Genomic DNA, 6,306 nt, shown 5'->3' with positions numbered 1-6,306 from the left:
AACTATTACGTCAATAAAACAACTAACGCACTGACAATAAAAAAAATATAAGGTGCAATGTATGCCACGACTTTTCTTTCAACAATTTTAGCACACAATTGTTACACTAATTTACGCTATACTTTAATTAAGCTAAAATAGGTTAGGTATGGGTAATTTTTATGTTTGCAAAATGTAAAAAAAAAAAAAAGGAATTGCATCGGCCGGGAATCGAACCCGGGCCGCCCGCGTGGCAGGCGAGCATTCTACCACTGAACCACCGATGCTTCTGTGAATACTGGTTCCAATCCGGCAATTCACAGGAATTAAAATACAGTATAACCTCGATAACTCTAAGACTTTTTAAAAAAGAAAAATATCCTTATTACTATTTATTCTGTCGTAAAAGCCTCTACAACTAGAAATAAAATATTCTTGCTAAATTATAAATTTTAAAAGAGGCATGTATGTGCTCTATAATATGTATGCTATAAAAATCAATTTCTTTCTTTTATGTATCGGAAAATTAGTTAAAATAATATCAGTTATGCAATGTTAGCAGATGTAATTTACTTATATTACATTAACAGACTTCTTTAACCTAATATAAATGATTCATTTATTATTCTTGCAAAATGTGAAGATTTTGAAAATATAATCAATATTGTACGATATTTTAATGTCAATTTAACTAAATATAATGCTTGAATTTTATTCAATTTATATATGAAACATTATTTTTATTTTATGAGACAACTTAAAGGCACTAGTTCATTATTATTTTGTTATTATAGATTATAAATCCTTAATGAAACATTTAAGGATATATGTTTATATAACAGTTTCTTCTTAGATTTGCTTGTAGAATAAATTGGCGATGTTATGTTGGAAAAATTGAAACACTTTGTATATTTATACCATAAAATAAAGGTAGATAAATATTCGCTAGAAAAAGAGTTATCTTCAGAGTTTGATTTTAGCGTGCGATATTTTATTTTATCTTAAGAGCCCAGATACGATATCGTTGCTACCAATGTACCATAAACCCTATGGTGCACCAATTATGGTATACTGTAATCGTTTTAAACTTTTACATTATAAACTAATTTTCCTAGACCGTTTTCTTGTTCAAACAACGGCTTATCAGTTGCGCAGCGAGATCGAGATTCTCCCCCTCCGTCGACGATGTCAGTTGCACACGTTAGAATGTTTCAAGTAGAGAGACGGAAACAATACACTTTCTCCCTCCTTACACTGTCTCTCTCGCATAGCATCTCAACTTTATTCAAAAACGTTCAAGCCGTGCCGTGAAACAACGACATTACCATAATCCCGGCGCAACTACTTAATCCACGGTCTACTTGCTTCGTCCATGCGTTTAACTTGCCTATTAATTTACTTATAAAACCACCGGGTTCTACAACCCCGTAACTGTGTCCAACCAATTGCGACGAAACTGGTAACCATAGCGAGGGAAGGTTTATGTTAATTGTAAGAGTGTTGTTGCGACTCTCGAGTGAGTTGATTTGATAATTAAATTGTTGTAGGATTTATTGAATTTATTGGTAAAATTGCTAGGATAATGACAGGGTCTTCAGACAGTAGACTATGATTTATTAATATAATACTATAGTGACAGTAAAGTATTAATATATTAAAATAATAATATATAGTAATATAATACCTTACTGAACTATTATATAAGTAAGAAATTAAATAGTTGTACGAATTATTGAATTTATTGAAACATTAACATTGTTAGGATAATATCGTGCTTTCTAGGCAATAAAGTATAATTTATTAATATAATTCTCTACTGACAGTAGGTAAAATAAAGTTGAAATCAATATTAATATCAATAATAATATTCTACTAACAGTAGAGTTTAATATATTAAAATAATACTGTACCAAAAGTAGAGTAAAATATATCTTTATTATATTAATAAAAAATAACTCTATTATTTTAATATATAATATTCTACGAACTCTATTAACGACAATGGGGGGTTTTTATGTTAATTACAATTTCTCAAGTGACTGGTTGATTTGATAAAGAATTAAACAGCTGTATATCGAATTATTTAAAAGGCTTACGAATCTAAATAAATTAATATAAATTATTATTCCTCCTATACTCCTATCAATCTGCTTAAATTGCATTATAAATCTGCAAATTAAAAAACCTTTCGTCACATTTCCTTTTTTTTTAAATCACACAAAGTTCCTAGTTTAAAATTTTCTAATAAAAGTGAGGCAGGTTAGGGGGTGGCTACTTTCTCGCCAAGACATTTGCTTTTTCATTGTCTGCGAGGATTACGTGAGCAAGCAGCCACACGGAATTTGATCCTTGTAAGGATCAAGAGAACCAACCGCGATCGGCAGGTGTCGACATCTGGTGACAATTTAGCGTACGCGCGAGAGTGGAATGCAGTATAGGGACACGTGGTCGAGCGACTGGGTTTGCGTACAATTCTTATATTGTATTTAATTAAATATTTAATAGTTGAGAGAGAAGAATATTACTATTATTTATTGGTAACAGATACGAACATATAAAATAAAAATAATGATAGTAAATAATATTTATTAGATATAATTTACCGAATGATATATCGATATAATTTAAAATCGAAATATAAACTTATAAATTAAAATCGAATAATATAAATGACTAACAAATTGATATATCCAAAAAAGCATCTCGAATATGAAATATTAAAAGTAGAAACACTAAAGTGGAAATTAAATGTTAATTATATACGATCTCAATAATTCTCTTAAACAAACAACAGTACAGTAAATAATTACAAAATTGCGTCCGCATATCTATACCAGTAAGAATAATTACAATCTACAATTAAAAAGCAGTTTTTGCTCCGTGTTCTCAATTTACTTGCATCAGAAAATTAAAACAGAATTCTGCCATCGAATTTTTCTGATTTCACATTGGAAGATTCTAATTGTAAACTATGAAAAACACGAAAAAATCGGAGGAAACGCAGCTTACATATTGAAATTTACCAAATCATTTATCGTTAGAACTGTTTCCAATTTTTCTGCGTTTAATCAATTTTATAAAACAAATGCCGCTCCAAGTTGCTCTTGTTGTTTTTTAAATCAGCAATGCAGGTTATATTTATATCTTATATTTTACTATAGTATCATCTTTATTTCTAAGAAAATGGTACTCAAAATACGAGGCACCCATTTGGTCGCAGTGTAAAATATCTCAAAAGCAATAAACATCAATTTTTAATACCGCGACGTGGATATTGTTTAAAGAGCAAAAGTTTCCTGTATTGTCTTTATTTAGTTTAATTAATAATATACATACTTAGTAGAGCTTCCATGAAATCTTCACCACGAAACTGACTCGTTATTATAGTGCAAGGGGTTAAAGACTTAAAAAAGCAAAAGTTTGTATTGTCTTTATTTAGTTTAATTCCTAGACTTTGATAGCAGAGGAATTTATTTTTACTTCGATGTAGAGGAAATTAATAATATTCATACTTAGTAGACAGTAGACTACAGTAGACAGATGACAATAGACAAATACAGTAGACTGGTCTACAATAGATACTAGACTACAATAGACAAATACAGTAGACTAGTTCACAATAGATACTAGACTATATAAGACAAATACAGTAGACTAGACTATTATAGACAAATACAGTAGACTAGTCTACAATAGACCAATACAGTAGACTAGTCCACAATAGACACTAGACTATAATAGATAAATACAGTAGACTGGTCTACAATAGATACTAGACTACACAGACAAATACAGTAGACTAGACTATAATAGACAAATACAGTAGACTAGTCTACAATAGACCAATACAGTAGACTAGTCCACAATAGACACTAGACTATAATAGATAAATACAGTAGACTGGTCTACAATAGATACTAGACTACAACAGACAAATGCAGTAGACTAGTCTACAATAGACAAATACAGTAGACTACTCTACAGGACGTCTAAAACAATTTCTCATACATCTTGCACAAAATCTCCACCCATAGTCTAACTCGTTATCATTCTCCAAGGGGTTAAAAAAATTCTATCCCGCTTCGAAGGCAACTACCCTCGACACGTGCCTCCTACGATACTGTACCTTCCTCCAAAGCATGTAATAGGTATAGAGAAGCCGCCGTCGGAGCCTTTATTTCATCAGCGGCGCACCATCTTGCGCGACAAGGGAGAATATTGCCAGACGCGGGTGGTTTTCTCCGGCAGTTTCGTTTCTCGAGGAGGCCTTAGTTAACGTCCTCCATTCGACAACAGATTAGCCGCGGTTATAACTAGGACCACCGGTGTAGTTACCTTCTGAAGTATAAGCATATCGTTCCCCCTCCCCCTTAGTGTAGTCCGATAACTTTCGCCGGGTCTCGCGATTCTAGGCTGCTCGTATCACGAGAGGAGGGTCTCTTCTCGTCGGTGATACGAGATCAGAGATAACGAGCGTTTACGTTGGAGAGGATCCGAAACTTTGTCGCGAAAGCGAGTTTCCGCGGAGCTCTCTCGTTTCAACCCCATTCAACCCTCCGTTCCGAGGTCGGAACGCGCGCGCCATCTTCGCAATCGTTTCCCATTCGACGCCCTAAAGATATGTCTGCGCCCGCCGCCACCGACGACGAGCAACTTTTTGCCGCCTCTACTGTACCTTGTTGTCCCCCGACGTTATCAGCGCCGCGAGTAACTTCCGCCGAGTATTTCGCCATTCGTGGAACCATTTTGGGTTTCGCAGCGACGTTTGTTGTTCGATATGAAACGTCTCCGGGCGATCTGTTAGTGCATTCTATGCATTGACCCTTTGCACTCGGAGCCATTTTAGCTGTAAATTTCAGATAATTATTCTGGTTCGTGGTATTTCCATTCTATTTAACACAATAAATAAAAATTTATTCTTGCGACTCCTACCAGCAGTTTTACTACTTGACAATCTTTTAAATCGAAACCATATTGTTGCAAAAATCATTTTGGAATGAAATAGAATAATTTCAGTGGTGCCTTAGTGTCACCACTCGAGTGCAAAGGGTTAACATTCTTTATGATTTATATTCAGCACTAATATTCTTTATGATTTGTATATATTATATAATATTCTTCAGGACGTACCTAGCCGGTGTCTATGTTAAATGTAAAATATTTTATTAGAATCAATAATCTAGAAGAGAAAAGCGAATATTTTGTGATTAGCGTATATTAATAACTAATGCTATTAAATATATAATAATGAAATATATAATAACTAAATACATAATAATTAAGTACATAATAATTAAATATACATATAATTAAATATATAATGATAATGATGATGACGATAAGATTAACAATGAACGCGAATATTAATGAATTTAATGTATCTCCTCGCAGCGTGGAAAATCCAGTTCGCTGGGCGGGTTGAACAAGAGTTAATTGCCCGGTTAACAGGTCAAGGGTGCTCCGCGAAGAACAGAAAACGAGAAATTCATTTTCCTGAATTCATTTCAATTCATTCGAGCTCATTTCGTTCGAAACAGGTTCCCTTTCCCTCTTCCCCCTCCCAAAGGTCTGCGCAAAACAGAAGCATTCTCTCTCTCTCTCTCTCTCTCTCTCTCTCTCGCGACCGTCTGCGACCACCGTAAACGCGGAAAGCGGCTCCGGCGAAAACCTTAATCCTTTCAACTTCTGTATATCGAATAAAAAGATCTTGTAGAAATCATAAAAATCAGCTTGATATTTGTTACATATTTTATATATATTTTATTTATATATATTAATATTTATACGTACATATTTATAAAAATGTGAGATATTAAATAATTTAACAGTAGTGATACAGAAGAATAATTAGATCACGAGGACAATAATTTTTGATGGAAGGGGTGACAAAAATTATTTTGTTAATTACGACGCAGCAAATAAATTTAGAAATTGTGGGGAGTGTGTGATATTTGGAGAAGTGTTGTTTAAAGCGAATTTTAATTTTGTTAAGTATTGAAGGAATATATAAATAATATATATAGCAATTGGAACAATATATAGAGGATATAGAGTAATTAAAATATAGTAATATAATTGATATAGTAATTGTAAATATCGAAATTGAAATATGGAATATTGAAATATAATATAGTAATTGGAACTATATATAAATAATATTGAGTAATTAAAATATAGTAATTATAAATATAGTAATTGGAACAATATATAGCAACTGAAACAGTATATAAAGGATATATAGCAATTGGAACAATCTATAAAGAATATAGAGCAATTGAAATAATATATAAACTATATATAGCAAGTGATGCAATATATAGCAATTGA

The 6,306-nt window shown here is 32.5% G+C and overlaps 1 non-coding gene across 1 annotated transcript; it reads right to left on the bottom strand.

Annotated features, from left to right (window-relative positions):
- Window positions 1-195: 195 nt before the first annotated feature.
- Trnag-gcc (transfer RNA glycine (anticodon GCC)) lies at window positions 196-266 on the bottom strand. The gene has a single exon. It is a non-coding gene; the product is annotated as a tRNA-Gly (tRNA).
- Window positions 267-6,306: the final 6,040 nt, after the last annotated feature.

The sequence above is a fragment of the Augochlora pura genome, chromosome 1, assembly GCF_028453695.1.
Source record: "Augochlora pura isolate Apur16 chromosome 1, APUR_v2.2.1, whole genome shotgun sequence".
NCBI classification, from domain to species: Eukaryota; Metazoa; Arthropoda; class Insecta; order Hymenoptera; family Halictidae; genus Augochlora; species Augochlora pura.
The sequence above is the reverse complement of the archived record's forward strand: the minus strand, read 5'-3'. Positions and strand labels throughout refer to the sequence as shown.